This window comes from Gigantopelta aegis, chromosome 3, assembly GCF_016097555.1.
Source record: "Gigantopelta aegis isolate Gae_Host chromosome 3, Gae_host_genome, whole genome shotgun sequence".
In the NCBI taxonomy this organism is placed as follows: domain Eukaryota; kingdom Metazoa; phylum Mollusca; class Gastropoda; order Neomphalida; family Peltospiridae; genus Gigantopelta; species Gigantopelta aegis.
Window position 1 is genome coordinate 76,181,201 of NC_054701.1, and position 20,155 is coordinate 76,201,355.

At 38.6% G+C, this 20,155-nt stretch overlaps 1 protein-coding gene across 1 annotated transcript in view; it reads left to right on the plus strand.

Moving 5' to 3' along the window:
- Nucleotides 1–13,532: 13,532 nt before the first annotated feature.
- LOC121369092 (metabotropic glutamate receptor 8-like) overlaps nt 13,533–20,155 on the plus strand; it is a 76,956-nt gene continuing 70,333 nt past the window's right edge. The window contains exon 1 of the mRNA XM_041493942.1: nt 13,533–13,636. The gene's annotated coding sequence lies outside the window, so the exon portion shown is untranslated. The remainder of the gene's footprint in view (nt 13,637–20,155) is intronic.

The following is a 20,155-nucleotide window of genomic DNA, read 5'->3' on the forward strand; positions in this document are numbered from 1 at the left end:
TGTTTTTTAGCTACGCCTGTATTTTAATGATTTTCTGTTACGAAGAATGCATGTGTGGCTTCACACCTTCCAGTACATTCGCTAGCTTAATCCTTCTTTAAATATAAAACACCCACACACACAAGCACACGCACACGCTGACACATATATACAGTTTGCACATCGGTGGGGGTTTTCTGTTCATATTTGTATGAACCAAAATATAATTGCTGTCAATTCGTTTATATATATAATCTAAACATTATCGAAGTGTTTGGGTAAAAGTTAAAAACCGCAAGTAATATTCCAGGACGATTATTTACTTCAGCCCTTGCCTGAATGATTCTGCCGGTAGTGAATGGCTGAAAGTGAATGTGATGCACGTTGTAAACGTGTAGCCTGTAATCGCCGATTTAGAATTCGATTAGCAAACTTCCCGATATTCCACCAAACTACATTAGAGTAACCAATATGAGGTTTACACGGCTTAATAAGGCTTATTAGTTACATGTTTACTTGATGATGTAATTGCGTAGCTTCGAACGGTAAGGATATGCATCTCTTTATAACGATTTCTCGTTCTAGCAAGTGCACCACGACTGGCATATCAAAGGCTTTGTTCTGCGCTATTCTGTCTGTAGAATGGTGCATATAAAAGATCCCCTGCTGCTAATGGAAAAAATGTGGCGGGTTTCCTCTCTAAGACTACATGTCACAATTACCAAATTATTAGTAGCAAAGGATTTTTTATATGCACACTCCCACAGAGAGGATAACACATGCCACGGTATTTGATATACCAGTCATGGTGCATTGGCTGGAACGAGAAATGGCCCAACAGGCCCCCGATAGGGATCGATCCTAAATCGACCGTGCATTAAGCGAGCGCTTTACCACTAGGCTACGTCCCGCCCCTGGCGCTTATTAGAGACCCGACCTTTAATGTTTAACATCCATTAGCTGATGATTAATAAATCAATGTGCTCTAGTGATGTCGTTACACAAAACAAACTAACGAGTTCTAACGGGTTTGGGTTCGAATCCCTACAAGAACGCAAAGAATCGAAATGTAAATATTATTATTCAGTGACAACTGTAGATTCTTGATTTGAACACATATATGATCATGTCAACAATCTAACCTCAGAGAAGTGGCGACAGCGGGTTTCCTCTCTTAATATCTGTGTGGTCCTTAACCATATGTCTGATGCCATATAACCGTAAATAAAATGTGTTGAGTGCGTCGTTAAATGAAACATTTCCTTCCTTCCAGCTGAACAATTCAACTTGTGGCCTGTTAAAGCGTATGCTCGCTAGACAGGTTTTCTGCGCCCAAAATTAAGATAATGTGATATGACAGAAGACGATGGTACCAGTCAACGTGTTCGTGACCGCTCGGCTTCCAGAACACGCCACCGGTATTCATGTCATCAATATATCAAGTTAAAAATTCAAGATCCTCCCAGAAAACAAACAAAAACAAATAAAAAACGAAACAAAATAACAACAACAACAACAACAACAAACAAACAAAAAAAACACAAATTGTTTGAAGCAGTTTAAAGTGTCTGGAAAAACCATTGACATTCAATTATTATGCAGTATACTTTAGATAAGATGGGCGTTAGAATTTTAAAATTATGATTATTGTTACAAAATATCGGAGTGCGTTGAGAAAATTAATGTACTCATACCTACTTTAAAAAAAAGTTATTCACTAATCGTGTGCATTGATTGATCGTTTTCACTGTCCTGTACGTAACATGCTAGCAGCCATTGCTTTTGTTATTCTAATTCTCCTCCCTTTCTCTGCGCATACATGATGGCAAAAACCATACACCAGACTGGTTATTGCATAATGATCAATCTTTGCCTCTTCAGGTTGTCAAAGAATCTGAAAAATCATTGCATTATTTCGAGAGGCAATTCTGTAAATTTCATTCGCCTGCATAAGTTCATGGCTAGCTTTATTGTCGACGCACAAAAAGACCCTTTCGATTGCCTTTCCACAGTTCAATATGTATTCACGGACCTGAAGAATCGTGGAAATGTCGCCATGTGTTATGAGAGGTTCGCAAAGCACAGACAAAGAGTTATGGTAGAGGCTCCGGCATGTCTTCAGGGAGTAGCTTTCATTTTGTCGAATTTTACGTTTAGTTGGAGCATATGAAGAAAAAAAAAAAAAATTCATATGGAAAACAAACTGCGTGTGATAGGATTTGGAGAGAGTCTTGAAGAATAATTGTAGAAATGTTACATAATATTTTTTTACATCAAATATGGATGTTTTTAAGTACTGTCAAACATGCACGACTGGTAATCAAATAGTAATTACCACGACTGTGTACATAAAAGGTCTTATGCTACCTTTCGGAAGGAAAAGAAAGAAATGTTTTATTTAACGACGCACCCAACACATTTTATTTATGGTTATATGGCGTCAGACATATGGTTAAGGACCACACATATTTTGAGAAGAAACCCGCTGTCGCCACTACATGGGCCACTCTTTCCGATTAGCAGCAAGGGATCTTTTATTTGCGCTTCCCACAGGCAGGATAACACAAACCATGGCCTTTGTTGAACCAGCTATGGATCTCTGGTCGGTGCAAGTAGTTTACACCTACCCATTGAGCCTTGCGGAGCACTCACTCAGGGTTTGGAGTCGGTATCTGGATTAAAAATCCCATGCCTCGACTGGGATCCGAACCCAGTACCTACCAGCCTGTAGACCGATGGCCTAACCACGACGCCACCGAGCCAGGTCTTTCGGAAGGAGTAGCGCGTGTGGGAGCAGTCGGTCTTGCCTGTTATGATGGTGTATAAAAGAGTTCTTGCTGCTAATCGGAAAGATTAGCCCATGCGGTGGCGGCGTAGGGTTTCCTCTCCCATTGTCTGGGTGGTACTTAACAAGTTCGACGGCATTTAACCGCAAATTAAAATGTGTTGAATAAATGATGTTTATCGCGCCCCAGCACAATACACACAAACACATACACATACACACATACATCAGATATTGGCTGTTAAACAAAGGTAAACAAAGGTAAACAAAAATGCGTTGAATGCATTGTTAAATAAAATATTTTTCTTTTTCTCTTTCTTTCTCGCCCCATCAAGTCTCAACAAAACCATATGATACATAACAAATGTATAGTTTAAAACGTGTTGAGATGTTTTTTCTTTCCTTTTCAGTTAGTATAAATACATGTAGTGTATTATTGATGGTGTAAGCCGGATACACATTCTAAACAACAATAATAGTATATTGCGTGCTACAGAAAAGAATGTGATATTTTTAATGTACGGCACACTTTGCAAAAGAGATTTCGTATACAAACACAATACCACCACGTGTGTACCGTTTTGTTTTTACCATGGTTGAAACGTGGTAGCATTGTCATGGTTTTCTATGAGAGTACGTGAATAAACACATTTACATTTCCAGTATCTCTTTAATGTACAAGCGTCTGTGTTAGTATTTGCATGACTATGTATTATATACGTCCCAGTTTTTTACCTAATAAACTGTGTTGATTGTTCGATACTGTTGAGGTGTTTTGTTTTTTTTCCTTTGGGAAAGGTGTAATTTAATCATTTTTAGTTTGCCATAGATCCTTATACAGTTACAATGAAGGAAGGAAATGTTTTATTTAACGACGCATTCAACACATTTTATTTTACGGTTATATGGCGTCAGACATATGAATAAGGACCACACAGATATTGAGAGAGGAAACCCGCTGTTGCCACTTCTATGGCTACTCTTTTCGATTAGCAGCAATGGATCTTTTATACACACCATCCAACAGACAGGATAGCACATACCACGGCCTTTGTTATACCAGTTGTGGAGCAACCCCCAGACCCCCTAGAAACTTCGCTTTGCGCACACGATCTGTCAGCCCTCTCCCCTCAATATCTACTTGCTGCCGCCGTGTCTCTCCCAGTATACATTTCTCTTATCAAAACTCTGACTCATCTATACGTCGACAAAGCGAGTATGTCCTGACACAGAACCCTTTTTAAAAAGTTAGTTTTACTTAACGACATCACTAGAGCACACTGTTTTATTACTCATCGGCTATTGGATGTCAAACATTTGCCAATTTTAGAGTAGAAACCCACTACACGTTTTCATTAGTAGCAAGGTATCTTTTATATGCATCATCCCACAGACAGGATAGCACATACCAATGGCAAATTAGACTATTTCTCCCCTTGTGGAAGAAGTGGCATTTCGCGCAATTAATCCCCTGCTAGGGGCCAGTACGCAATGTCTGGGTGTGCGCCTGCCCCCTTGTTTGTGTTGAGGATGGCCCCACTGACGGGGATCGATCATAAACAGACCACTGACGGGGATCGATCCTAAACAGACTACTGACGGGTATCGATCCTAAACTGAGCGCGCATCAAGCGGGCGCTTTACTACTGGGCCACGTCCCGCTGCTCTCCTGCTTCAAGGTTGCATAGTACCAAAGAAAAGAGTTCCGTGTCAAAGTTTGAGATGCACTGTCAAATATTTACAGAGTAAAAGCAGCTGCGGGTGTGAATGGTAGTAATATGTGACATTGATTATTTGTGCAAATATTATTATTCACTGACAATAAATAAATACACTTTTATTTGTATTACAGTTGTTATGCAGTATATACCAGAGGTTGAAACTAATGCGGGGTACCCCCAAAAATGGAACTGTAATTTTCAGCAAAAATGGCGGTTGCTATTAAAAACATTAATTAAATCTCTTTCATGGTATGTGACCCCCCATTTTCTTGCAGGTAGATTAGATGTGAGGCGCCACAGCTTTTATTGCTGTACTTCATGGGTGTGTATATACGCTGTTTGTATCAGTTTTATTAGTAAACGTTAACTTTATCGGCAATAGGAATTGATTTGGTCTATTAGAACCTCAAAATCGTGTCTGTAGAGATTCCAGACTCATTACGGAAGTCCCGTTTTCCTATAATAACGTGGTGTTTTTCATAAACAATCCGCTGATTGTTTTGTGTTCGATATATTGATACATCGACGTGGCGCGTGTGGGTCAAGTGCATATTACAAACGGAATATTCTATTAGGGCCGGGCTATTGTCGGCGGTATTAACTCTGTGCAATATTAAAATGTCATTGTAATATCGCCACAACGCGGCCACTAGTAACAGGTTTGGAGCGAGCGACACACTGCTGGGCGATTGATTATTAAGGTGGACCGGCCTCGGTGGTGTCGTGATTAAGCCATCGGACATAAAGCTGGTAGGCACTGGGTTCGCAGCCCGGTACCGGCTCCCACTCAGAGCGAGTTTTAACGATTCAATGGGTAGGTGTAAGACCACTGCACCATCTTCTTTCTCACTAACCACTAACAACCAAACACTAACCTACTGTCCTGTACAGACAATCCAGATAGTTGAGGTGTGTACCCAGGACAACGTGCTTGAACCTTAATTGGACACAAAGCACGAAAATAAGTTGAAATGAATGAATGAAAAAAAAGTTTGCTTTATTTAACGACGCCACTAGAGCACATTGATTTTTTATCTTATCATCGGCTATTGGACGTCAAACATATGGTCATTCTGACACTGTTTCTTAGAGGAAACCCGCTGTCTCCACATAGGCTACCCTTTTACGACAGGCAGCAAGGGATATTTTATTTGCGCTTCCCACAGGCGGGATAGCACAAACCATGACCTTTGTTGAACCAGTTATGGATCACTGGTTGGTGCAAGTGGTTTACACCTACCCATTGAGCCTTGCGGAGCACTCAGTCAGGGCTTGGAGTCGGTATCTGGATTAAAAATCCCATGCCTCGACTGGGATCCGAACCCAGTACCTACCAGCCTGTAGACCGATGGCCTAACCACGACGCCATCGAGGCCGGTAAAATGGAAATATACCACCGCACCCAAAACGGATACACATATCCGATTAATGTGATCTAGGCCTACTTCACATGCAGACATAAACGTACGGGCTCTCAATTTTACTATAACTAAACTATAATTATCAAAATTTCCAAATAATAAAAATATTTACGTAATAAATCTGTTTAAGAGGGGTTGTCCAAATTTTCCAACAAACAAAACGCATTGTGTTAGTCATGTAATGCGTCTTCTCTTGATGCTGTAAGTGCATTGTTCAATGGGGCTGTTTAGTTTTAAACAGTGTCATATGCTACTCTGGCTATTATCAACTTTATTTTCACGCGAAAACAGTAGTTTGGTTCTAGCGCCAAACGAAAATCCCGAATGCCTCAAAAACCGAATAAATCAATCAATCTAATGCATGATTGATTGAATGATTGAATGAATGAATGATTGATTGAATGAATCGATGGACGAATGAATGAATGAATGTTTATTATGCTATTATGTGTCAAACAAAGGTAAGTATATGGATTGATTAATTAAAGGGGCAGACCCTAGTTTTTAAACACTAAGGCATATTTCAGACGTTTATGATCACTGAAATCAAACTTTATTTTTATTTTATTGTTTAGATTATCCATTTCCGTACAACTGAAGGTTTTCTGGTCATCCTGGTCTTTCTAATGCCACAAAATGCATTTTTTAAATATTTTTGAAGACGCACGTGCGTCTGAGAAGTAACAGTTAGGGAGTCGAGTTTTAGTCTATTGTAAACGGTAGTTTACCGTTTCAACTTCACAAACTCTTGTTTCACTCTCTTGTTACGTTATCCAAATGTGTTTCAGGTTTGTAACTTAACCAAACGTAGTGTCCATTTTTACGGGTTGAAACTACAGTCTGCGCCTTTAACCTGACAGAGATAACGCAGTATCGTTTTGTGCTGCGAATCGGTTGGAATGTCGTAATCGATCATCGATTATAATCAGTTTGCACCACCCGACTAATTTTCGATCATACAATCGGTTAAAATGAATATGAATTAGGAAGGATTTCAATTATTATGACTATGAACTTATTGTCATGTTCGTTTTTGTCATTCTGACGTGTAACATATGACATTACCGTATGTAAAGCGTTATAAGTTATAGCGGTCTGTCATCACCACGTTTTGTTGGGCATGACTACATCTGATGAGGATCCTGTTTAGTAGAGCTCTCGCATGGGTCTTCGATCGTGGGATCAAACCTTCTTGGTGGACTCATTCTGTGTTTTTTGTTTTGTTTTTTGTTGTTGTTGTTTTTTGGTTATGTTTTATGTTTTGGGGGTCTCTTTTTTTTTTCTTTTTTTCTTTTTTTTGCATCCCAACCAGTGTGCTACAACATGAGTATCTAAGATCAAGGTATGTGTTGTTTTGGTTATGGGGAATTTCATAAAAAAGATCCCATTAGCGGGTTTCCTCAAGAATGTATCCCAGAGGCACATTACAATATCAGTATTTTCGAGATACTTTTGGAAAGATTGTATTATATCCACAGTGGGATTAATTATGTTGTAGTTATTTATCACGAATGCATTTTAAAATAGCGAGCCAATTTAAATGGCACTTGCAACTATGTTGAGCACCGTTAAGGAGACTCCTAAGAATACTAATTGCTCTTGGTAGACACTTAAAAAAGTTAAAGATTGTTTTCTTTAACGATACCTCTAGAGCACATTGATTTATTAATCATCGGCTATTGTATGTCAAACATTTGGTTATATTTTCCGACATTTAGTCTTTGAGAAGAAACCTGCTACATGTTTCCATTAGTAGCAAGTGATCTTTTACATGTACCATCCCACAAACAGGATAATACACACCACGGCCTTTGATATACAAGTCGTGGTACACTGGATGACATGAGATATAGATCAACGGGTCCCCGACGGGTATCAATCCCAGACCGACCACACATCAGGCGAGCGCTTTACCACTGGGCTACATCCCGACCCTGGTGGACTCATTAACGACAAAACGCTGTTTAATATCAGGGGCAGGACGTAGCCCAGTGGTAAAGCGCTCTCTTGATGCGTGGTCGGTCTAGAATCGATCCCCGTCGGTGGACCATTGGGCTATTTCTCGTTCCAACCAGTGCTCCACAAATGGTGTAACAAAGGCCGTGGTATGTACTTTCCCGTCTGTGGGATGGTGCATATAAAATATCCCTTGCTGCTAATAAAAAAAGTAGCCCATGAAGTGGCGACAGCGGGTTTCCTCTCTCAATATCGATGTGGTCCTTAACCATAAGTCTGACGCCATATAACCGTAAATAAAATGTGTTGAGTGCGTCGTTAAATAAAACATTTCCTTCCTGTTTAATATAAATGAGTCTCTACTACACTAGTAGAGGAAGAATAGTAAAATATACAGTTGGTGACACGTGGTCGTTCAGTCGAGGTGGTCGTTTCAGCAGCAGGTAATGTAATTAGACCAATAATTTTCTTTCGATGGAAAACCAATATTCGGTCTACCTAGACGCCCATCATTTGTGATCAAAATAATTATCTTCGGACTGTTTTTCTGTCTATAAAACTGAGATTCTACCATTAAGGCTAATGGAGTTGACGGTTTTAGAACATGACGTTGTCGAATTACGCAGTGTTGGCCAAGAACATATGCAAATTACGTTTTGCAATTAGATAATCCTAATGGTTTCGCTGCAGTGTACAAATCAATTATTTCATCAAATAAGACACGGTGGACTCTGTTAAGTCTTAATGCATATGTAATTTCCATTATATATCAATGGATTTTTGAAAATCTTCAAATATTAGTTTTTACACAAGAAACGAATACCCTTTTCTTTAGATTTAAATCTGAACATGTTTTTCTCGCAGTATTCCAGAAATGATCATGTCAGAGAATAATTAATTATTGGAGACATCAAAATAAGATGCTTGGTGAGTCTACTAGTATTCTGGTGTGCAAATAAAGCCAATTTTAAACCAAAATGTCTATGTGGGTGGGGTGGATATTAAACCAAATTGATTGTCATCTCCGCGCGTGATTACAACTGAAACTGTTCTTATCTCAGTGCTAGAAACCTGATTTCTAATTCATTAAAGGGACATTCCCGAGTTTGCTCCATTGTAAGATGTTTCCGACAAATAAAATATTTCTACGATTAAATTTACATATTAAATATATTTTCTTGTTTAGAATATCAGTATCTGTATATTCAATGTGTTTCTGGTCGTCTTAATATTTGTAAGAAGCCCAAACTGGATTTTGTCTTCAAATAATTTCGTACGTACGAAAAACTAGTTTTTAGGAAATAAAATGAAATTTAACCTTTTACAAATATTAGAACGATTAGAAACACGTTTAATATACAGCCACTAATATTTTATACAGAAAAATATATTTGTTATGTAATTACAGTCGTGAAAAAGCCTCTGTTAGTCGATATCATCTTAAAACTTGCAGAAAACTTTGCTGTCCTGGGCACATTTCTCAGTTATCTGGATTGTCTGTCCAGGGCAGTGGATTAGTGGTTATTGAGAGAGAAGATGGTGTACTGGTCTTAAACCTACCCAATGAGTTGTTAAAATCGCTCTGGGTGGGAGCCGGTACCGAGAGGCGAACCCAGTACCTACCAGCCTTATGTCTGATGGCTTAACCACTACACCACCGAGGCCGGTGATTTTTAGTTTACTGGGAACTTCGCGATTTCATTAACGACAGAACTGTAACTATGAACGACAAAACATTTAACACTTTCAAAATCGTATCTCTACAAAAAAAGAAGATAAAAGGAAGTTTGTATTTGTTTTGTCTGTAGGAGGAGTGCCACTCATCATGGCAAAATCTGTATTAATGATTGAGTTAATTAATCCATATTTAACGACATCCCAGAACGCAAAATACATTGGCTACTGGGCGTCAAAGATAGATATATGCAATCACAACTATATTAAATATCATTTGATTGTTTTCACGCGACAGCACACCACCTTGTATGTAATTATGTTTTAATAAAACTATAATTATAGACCGGCCTCGGTGGCGTCGTGGTTAGGCCATCGGTCTACAAGCTGGTAGGTACTGGGTTCGGATCCCAGTCGAAGCATGAGATTTTTAATCCAGATATCGACTCCAAACCCTGAGTGAGTGCTCCGCAAGGCTCATTGGGTAGGTGGTAAACCACTTGCACCGACCAGTGATCCATAACTGGTTCAACAAAGGCCATGGTTTGTGCTACCCTGCCTGTGGGAAGCGCAAATAAAAGATCCCTTGCTGCTAATCAGAAAGAGTAACCCACGTAGTGGCGACAGCGGGTTTCCTCTCACAATCTGTGTGGTCCTTAACCATATGTCTGACGCCATATAACCGTAAATAAAATGTGTTGAGTGCGTCGTTAAATAAAACATTTCTTTCTATAATTATAGTTTCTGACATGTTGTGGCTATACAGATTCTTTTCACTGAATGTATACATATTAACATGTTTACAGTAGGCCTAACTGCACGTTTCTCAAGTTTCTTGCAGAATGTATCCATGTATAGATTTGTGGAAAACGATTCCCTTCCTTAATTACGACTATCTGCGCTGTTTTTATATATTTGATTTTCCTTATGGTCGTTACCGTGAATCGAAGGTGGGACGTATTCCATTGGTAAAAGGCTAACTTGATCTAGGATTGATCCCCGTCGATGGGCCCATTGGGCTATTTCTCATTCCAGTAAGTTCACCACGACTTGTATATCAAAGGCTGTGGTATGTGTTATCCTGTTTGTGGGATGGTGCATATAAAATATCCCTTGCTACTAATGGACAAAATGTAGCGGGTTTCCTCTCTAAGACTATATGTCAACATTACCAAATGTTTGACATCCAATAACCAATGATTAATAAATCAATGTGCTCTAGTGGTGTAAGTAAACAAAAACAAACTTTAACTTGTTAGATTGTGTTTGATCCAATAGCCGATGCCTTTACCACATACCCAAGGGTTAAGCACTCGCATGATGCGCGGTCAGTCTTAGGAATGAATGAATGAATGAATGTTTAACGACACCCCAGCACGAACAATACATCGGCTACTGGGTGTCAAACTATGGTAATGCAAAAAAAAATTAAACAGTTAAATTAAAACACAGTGTAAAGAACTGTGCAAAAATACAAATATCACAGTGTAAAGAACTGTGCAAAAATACAAATTTAGAGTAAAGTCAGTATCACGTAGAAACTGTGAAATAAGTTCTGGATGGAATCGAAATGATTCCATCACATTTCTCTGACCAAATATATCTTTCCGAGTTTCTTTCAAATACTTACACTCCACCAAAATGTGGCGCGTCTAAGCTTAGGATTGATCGCCGTCGGTGGGCCTTTTTGCTATGTCTCATTCCAGACATTGCACCACGATTGGTATATCAAAGGCCCTGGTATGTAAAGTACTATCATGCATGTGGATTGTGCATATGAACAATCCCTTGTTACTAATGGGAAACAAATGTAGCAGGTTTCCTCTCTAAGACTATATGTCAACATTACCAAATGGTTGACATGCAATAGACGATTATTAATAAATCAATGTGCTCTAGTGGTGTCGTTAAACAAAAAGGAAATTTAACTTTACCGTGAATGGTGCCGCTCATAAATAACTACTGCTGTTGATAGCCACAGAAGGAATAGCTCATAGCTCAGTTGATAGAGCTATCGCCTGGAGTGCTTTGGTTCGAGGATCGAACCCCCTTAGTGGACCCATTCTCTGACTGTTTTTTTCCCCGTCCCAACCAGTGCCCAACAAATAGTTTATCAAAGGCTGTGATATGTGTTGTCCTGTCTGTGGGGAAACTGCATATAAAAGATCCCCTGTTGATGGGAAAATGTAACAGCTTTCCCCTAAGACGATATGTTAGAATTATTAATGTTTGACATCCAATAGCTGATGATTAATAAAGCAATGTGCTTTTGAGTATTGGTATCTTTAAACAAAACTAACAGTTTAACAGTTTTCTACGTTCTGCGCCTGCGCCATGTCAAAAACCGCGCACGTGAAAAACGACTCTGGTGTGAACTAGCTCAACAGTAAAATATATATAAAAATAAATTTATAAATAAATGAATAAATTTATAAATAAATAAACAAATTTATAAATAAATAAATAAATAAATAAATAACAAACTTTTGTAAAATGTTTTAAAAAATACACACCAGAAAACATATTACATTTCCTTCAAATACAAATGAATGAACACTGATATATCTAATGCAGTCTTGTTCCCATCATCATCATCGTCATTGTTGTGACCACAATCCCACCAGCTAACCAAGAACTGCTACTATTGCAGAAATAACTACAAGTGTATCCTGCAGCTACTTCTAAATCGTGAAGAGGAAGTCTACACGTGGTGTGTCTCTTTCATCAAATAACGCGTAGAGCTCTTCATAATGTTACTGTGTGTAGGTCAGTGAGTGAAGTCTGCAGCTGTAAGTGGCAGACAGACATAACAGCGCTGAATAGTATTGCATGTTCTTAGAAAAAAAGAAATGTTTTATTTAACGACGCACTCAACGCATTTGATTTACGGTTATATGACATCAAACATATTGTTAAGGACCACACAGATATTGAGAGATGAAACCCGCTGTCGCCACTTCATGGGCTACTCTTTTCGATTAGCAGCAAGGGATCTTTTATATGCACCATCCCACAAACAGGATAGCACATACCACGGCCTTTGATATGCCAGTCGTGGTGCACTGGCTGGAGTTCTTAGAGAAAAGACAGATTTGTTGATTTGTTTAACGACTCTTAGGCATATTTTAAATTACAGTTCAATTGTATCTCATGCATGGCTATTTTGACACATGGTCACAAGCGTGAGACTGTGTGTGTGTGTGTGTGTGTGTGTGTGTGTGTGTGCGTGTGTGTGTGTGTGCGTGTGTGTGTGTTTATTTGTTCTTTTAACGACACCACTAGAGCACATTGATTTATTAATCATCGGCTATTTAATGTCAAACATTTGGTAATTTTGATATGCATGCACCATCCCACAGACAGGATAACACATACCATCGCCTTTGATACACCAGTTGCGGTGCACTGGCTGGAACGAGAAATAGCCCAATGGGAATCGATACTAGACCAACGCGTAAGAAGCGGTGGTGGGGAGGCAGCAAGGGGGCATGCACGCCCACTCACTTTGTAGCAGCAGATTTTACATCTAGAGTCGGGGTTGGGTGGGGGGGGGGGGGGGTGAGGTGGGAGTCACAATGTCTAGTAGAATTTGACAGTCTTTAATGAGGGGACACAAACCAGATTTTTATTCCTATATAAGAGTAGGACCAAAAACCGTATATTTTTATGCTTGAGTGGAGGGGAACCAAATTAGTGTAAATATATATATGTTTGACCTCTACCTTGTAACACGATAGTTACATCTGCCAGATCACCCACAAACATGTCAACGCTATTTCAACATTCTCCGCTAAGTTACGAAAATTGACGGAAACGTTACCATAAAAACGTCATCATTTATTTGACGTGACGTCAACAATGCAATCACGTAAGATGCTTATTGATGTCAAAGCGACAGGGCGCACATTCTTCTGTATATCATCTTAACTTCAGAAAGGTGCGAACAAAATCGCTGTTTGACATTTATAATCATATTTATTTTAAGTGTTTATAAATGTAAAATGTGCCTGGATCTAAATCTACCAAATGACGACTTCTCACTACCGTAGTTCTGATGGAATATGTGTTTACAAGATTTGAGTGGATATATATGAACATAAGTAAGTGTTTGTTTATTTATTTGTTTGTTTGTTTACTTGTTGATTTTTATTTTATTTTATTTTTTTATTTAATTTTATTTTTTTATCAGCTTTCAGATAAGAAGAACGTTCCGTGATTTTAGTTCTAATACCCACCGTCCATCCAACAAACCCACTTATTCGCGATTTGGAACGAAGTAATCCATAATATATACTCGTAAATATCCGGAAAATTCAATTGGGAGGGGGTGGGGCAATGACATGTGACCCAAGGCCACAAGCGTTCCAAAATGGATTCCTCCAATTCTCCAACGTAAAACAATTAAAAATATATAAATATAAATATAACTATCGCCAAATTTAAGGGAGGCTGGCCCCTGCTTCCCCCCCCCCCCCCTTAGTCCACCACTGATAAAGTATAAACGCAATATAAATATCTCCAGGCCCATGGTGATGATGACCGGCTAAAAACCGCCGGAACTCCTGCTGATCATAAACAGGGTTTGGCTTCCATTTGGCATGCTATTCACAAACACATCATCTCTGGGTTTTTTTTAAGGAATCCAGCAGAATTCTGCATAGGACACTAAAGTTGTTGAATCATAATCACCTTTCCATTGCTCTTCATTCGTGTTATTTCGTGCAGCGTCATTACTGTCAGAGCAGTGGGTCATGCGGACGAGTTTTATTAGTGTGCATGTAACGAGTTTATGGTTTTCGATTGCAGGGATCGAATTGAAGCGAGGTGGATCAAGGGAAAGTAGCTTTTAACCACTGAATAGGGTCTGATCACGCACATCGCGAGGTATCTTATTTCACGATCTTAAAAAAAAAGAAGATGATGTCGTGAAATTCGCTTTTCAATAACACGGATTATAAACTCGCAACAAATGAACTGCATAATGTCTCGCCGAGGATGGATTTTGCCATAAGCCGTTTCGGAAATATTGTATATATTATAGCGGGTGTTGGCGCCAATGTGGGGAACATTTTTAGCAGCATTCATTATCCATGTAATAAACGTATACAATATGGTTTCGGCTGAATTAAAATATACACAGATTCTTGTGGAAAATAAAATTTCAGAAGTCTTCTGTACATGTATACAGGGCCGTAGCTAGCAAGGTGGGGGGGGGGGGGGGATTTTTTTCGGAAAGCATTATAGAAAGTTAAAGAAAAGGAGTTTTAGACTATTAACTACTCAGTTGCCCCCCCCCCCCCCCCCCAAAAAAAAAAAAAAAAGAAGAAAAAAAAAGAAATCCTAGCTACGGCCCTGGTATATAGTGTGATGATACCGGCATGTAGACTAATTTCAACAGTACTTACCCATGTAATAAAGGGGCGGGACGTAGTCCAGTGGTAAAGCGCTCGCCTGATGCGCGGTCGATCTGGGATCGATCCCCGTCGATATGCCCATTGGGCTGATTCTCGTTCCAGCCAGTGCACCACGACTGGTATATCAACGGCCATGGTATGTACTAGCCTGTCTGAGGGATGGTGCATACAAAATATCCCTTGCTGCTAATCGAAAAGAGTAGCCCGTGAAGTGACGATGGCGGGTTTCCTCTCTCAATATCTGTGTGGTCCTTAACCATATTTTTGATGCCATATAACCGTAAATAAAATATGTTGAGTGCGTCGTTAAATAAAACATTTCCATGTAATAAAAGATCTTTGACTTTGGCTGAATTAAAATATCATCAGTTTCTCGGGTAAAATAAAAGTTCAGAATATTATAGGGGTGATGGTGGCAGTGTGGAGACTAATTTCAAAAATACTAGTGATCCATTTAATAAAAGTACATAATGGACTTGATTAAACTGAAATATAAATACATTTTTAGAAATATCGTGTAGGGAGTGATGGTGGAGGCTTGGTGAGTAATGTTAACAATACACATCATGCATGCAATAAACGTTCACAATATGATTTTTAATTGAAGCAAAATCTCAGCAGATTCGCTAGACAAAATCCAATTTAATAAATCTCGTGTGTAGTCGTGGCGGTGTGGGGAGTAACTTTAACAATACCCCTGATCCCCGTAATACAAAGCACACTATAAAACATCAGCATAGTAAAGAAAGAAATGTTTTATTTAACGACGCACTCAACACATTTTATTTACGATTATATTGCCGTCAGACATATTGTTAAGGACCACACAGATATTGAGAGAGGAAACCCGCTGTCGCCACTTCATGGGCTACTCTTTCCGATTAGCAGCAAGGGATATTTTATATGCATCATCCCAAAGACAGGGTAGTACATACCACGGCCTTTCATATACCAGCCGTGGTGCACCGGCTGGAACGAGATATAGCCCAGTCGTCAGGCAAAATCAAATATCATTTCGACGAATTTTCCCGCCCGAGCTTGCCTAGAAATGATTCGTGTTGAAGAGTTACACAAATATAACGAGTACGTCCCATGCATGAGTAGAGATTTTAGAGGCCTAGGTCACCATTATCCTTTTTCTGCAGTTATAACCGGATGTGTGTCCAGGGCAACGTGCTTGAATCGTAATTGAAAATAAATACACAGATGGATTGAAATGAGTGAATAGATGTCTACGGTCCGACATGTAGAGAAACGCACAGAAGTGTTATTAAAAGAACCCAAGCATAGCGGAACATTTTAATATTTACTAATTACAAATCAATGTATACTGACCATGAAAAGAAACGCAATTCAGGAAGGAAGAAATTTTTTATTTAACGACGCACCACTCAACGCATTATAATTACGGTTATATGGCGTCAAACATATGGTTCAAGATCACACAGACATCAAGAGAGGAAACCCGCCGCCGCTTATACATAGGCTTTGTATACTATTTTCGATTCGTAGTAAGGGACCATTTATATGCACTACCACAGACAGGATGGTACATACCACGGCTTTTGTTAGATGATTTGTGGAGCCTGGCTTGAAAGGCAAATGTCCAAAATTAAAGGTTCCATTGATGGGGATCGATCTTAGACCAACCGTACATCATGCCAGCTATTCACCACTGGGCTACGTCCCGCCCCCTGAAACACAAATCTTGGTTATAGTCAGTTTGTAATAATTATTAGAATAGATTTACTTGATTGCAAACACTCAATTCTGTGACACCATAAACGGTAGATCAGTCTGTAATTCTCATAAATTTCGATATGAATTAATCCCTTCTGCCCAGTGTTAAAGTGTCTGTTACGATGTTGGTGTAAATAGCCATTCGTAACATGTGTATTACGTCAGAGTTTTGTGTGTGAGTTGGGCCCGCCAAGAAACACGTGCTAGGATAGCACGAACCTCCTTGAAATAATAAATCAGTTATGGTTGTTTGATAGTGGAATGTATTATATTCATAACAGTGTCCGCCTGATGCGCGGTCGGTCTAGGATCGATTCCAGTCGGGGGACCACCTGGGATATTTCTTGTTCTAGCTTGTGAACTACAACTGGTATATCAAAGGCCATGGTATGTGCTATCCTGTCTGAGGGATGGTGCATATAAAAGATCCCTTGCTACTAATGGAAATATGTAGAGGGATTCCTCTCTAAAACCAAATGTTTGACATCCAATACCATATGATTAATAAATCAGTGTGCTCTAGTGGTATCGTTAAACAAAACAAACTTTTAACTTTTAATCTCTTCTTTAAAAAAATAAAATTTAATGTTACTGCTGAAACTTGTATTCGCGTTTCATTTGGTGTTCATTATATCTACGGCTCAACTCTAAATATATCTTTTATTTTTTTTGTCTGTTAACTGGTTTCATTTGATCATGCGAGATATACACTGTATGGCTGATAAACAGCTGATACCACAGCCTACGTACTTATAAATTAACTTATTGGATTTTCTTTTACTACGATTAATAATCATAAAAGAAGAAGAAGAAAAAATCAATTTAGCAACACGCTTGTTTTAATAGACTTCAAGGGCAACACCCAGTCTGCGAAATCTAGTAGCGGCAACGTTAATAGAAAACATTTTATTGGTTCCTGATGTACTAGTAGTTGGTCGGTTTATCGTTAAGTAACTAAATAATCTAAGAAAAGTGCATACATTTATTGGTAAAGTAATTTCTGACTTCTGTTGAGGATAAAATGTCTGGATATTTTTTATGCAATTAAAGGGACATTCCTGAGTTTGCTGCAATTTTTAAGATGTTATCGACTAATAGAGACTTTTTAACGATTGTAATTACATATCAAATATATGTTTCGGCATAAAATACTAGTGGCTGTATATAAAACGTGTTTCTAATCGTTCTAATATTTGTACTAGGTTAAATTTCATTTTATTTCCTAGAATATATTTTTAGACAAAATCCAATTTTTTTACCGGCCTCGGTGGCGTCGTGGCAGGCCATCGGTCTACAGGCTGGTAGGTACTTTGTTCGGATCCCAGTCGAGGCATGGGATTTTTAATCCAGATATCGACTCCAAACCCTGAGTGAGTGCTCCGCAAGGCTCAATGGGTAGGTGTAAACCACTTGCACCGACCAGTGATCCATAACTGGTTCAACAAAGGCCATGGTTTGTGCTATCCTGCCTGTGGGAAGCGCAAATAAAAGATCCCTTGCTGCCTGTCGTAAAAAAGAGTAGCCTATGTGGCGACAGCGGGTTTCCTCTAAAAACAGTGTCAGAATGACCATATGTTTGACGTCCAATAGCCGATGATAAGATTAAAAATCAATGTGCTCTAGTGGCGTCTTTAAATAAAACAAACTTTACTTTACTTTGCTTTCTTACACATATTAAGACGACCAGAAACACATCGAATATACAAACACTGATATTCTAAACAAGAAAATATATTTAATATATAAGTTTAATCGTAGAACTATTTTATTAGTCGGAACATCTTACAATGCAGCAAACTCAGGAATGTCCCTTCAAGATTAAAACGCGATGTCTTCACGATGTAACTAAGGTGATCTATGCTCCCTGTCCATGATGGTATTCATTTTTATTTGCCAAAGCAATTGCCTATAGGCATAAACATAAATTAACATAATAAATTTACATAATTACGAAAAAAAACAGCGACATCAGACAAACGTGTAAATATACATGTAACATGGCATTGCTTCTATACTAATTAGTAAAAGATATAGTAAGTTTTTTTTCCGGTAATACGTATTAATATATGTAGCACGTAGATCAGAATAGAATGGACATTGCAAGATGAAGTGAAATTCGTCTTCAATACTATTAGTGTCACAGAGACCGCAGGTCCTAAGTCCACGTTCAATACTTTTTATAACGACCAGTTTCAATATTCAGTTGATGATGCCTGGGCCCCGTTCCACGAAGCGATCTTAGCCCTAAGATCAACGTAAGTGCATAGGGTAGCTATGCGCTTAAGGTAATCTTAGGGCTAAGATCGCTTCGTGGAACGGGGCCCAGAACATCTAAATTTACAAATGTAACTTCTAAATGCAAAAATAAAGGCTTTTTGTTAAATATTACTTGAGACAGTGATTATTAATTAAGTGCTTATAAATTAAATGGTAAAAGCGCACTACTACTTAATACTGTGTGCACTGAATTCAGTAAATGACGACACATTTAACTAATTCTAATCTCTAAATACTCTTTTCTAATAAATGCGTTGATTGGAACAAAAGATACCATGCGACTTAAAAACCCCAGACATCCATAAATCCATCAAACTCAATTTTGGGATTACTTTCGGCGGTGCTTGGAAAACACATTATAGTTTCAGCTATTTTCTTTATTTCATATAATTAAAATAACTGTTCACGTTATTTGTTGGTTTTAAATCAGTATAAGTTACTAAGTGTTTAAAACTGTTTGTATTGATATTTGAAACAATATGAGACGTCCTTCATTCATCTGTAATATTGACGGAAAACGCCGACCCGCGGACTAGGGATTCGATAGTTCGATAGTTCTTTCATACTATTTTATATTGATGAGTTATAGACTTGGAATTACGAAAATGGAACATAATATTTTTTTACGTTCAGGAAACCCCCCCAAATTTGTTTTGTTTAACGACATCACTAGAGCACACTGATTTATTAATCATCGGCTAATGGATGTCAAACATTTGTCAAACTCTTCTCTTTGTCTCATCAAATCTCTCCAGAATTAATTTGGACAAGCATCCTGAGGTGCAAGTAGAATGTTATCCATGCGCCAATTTTAATCACTTTCGGACCATGGCCTCAAATTATAAGGGCAAGTCCCAACCCGAAATCATTGTTCTTAACTTTGGTATCAATTCAAAAGATCAAAATCCACCCAGTACAATAAACCATGATAAGCTGGATTCGAAAATGTTTCCTTAGGTTAAACATACTTTTTATCGGGCTTAACTTTTCGGACAGGCTTTTTGCTAGACTGTTTTCGGTATTCAACTGGAGAAAATAATCCCATTCACGGAAAACTCCGGCTGGTTACCCTCAAAATCTAGAGTAGATCCTGAAATCATTAAAGCTCAGAAAAGGATAGTGAAAAAAGTGAGTGATATGACACTTTACACAAATCAGCAAAAATCTTTCTGTCACGGAACGTCGTGC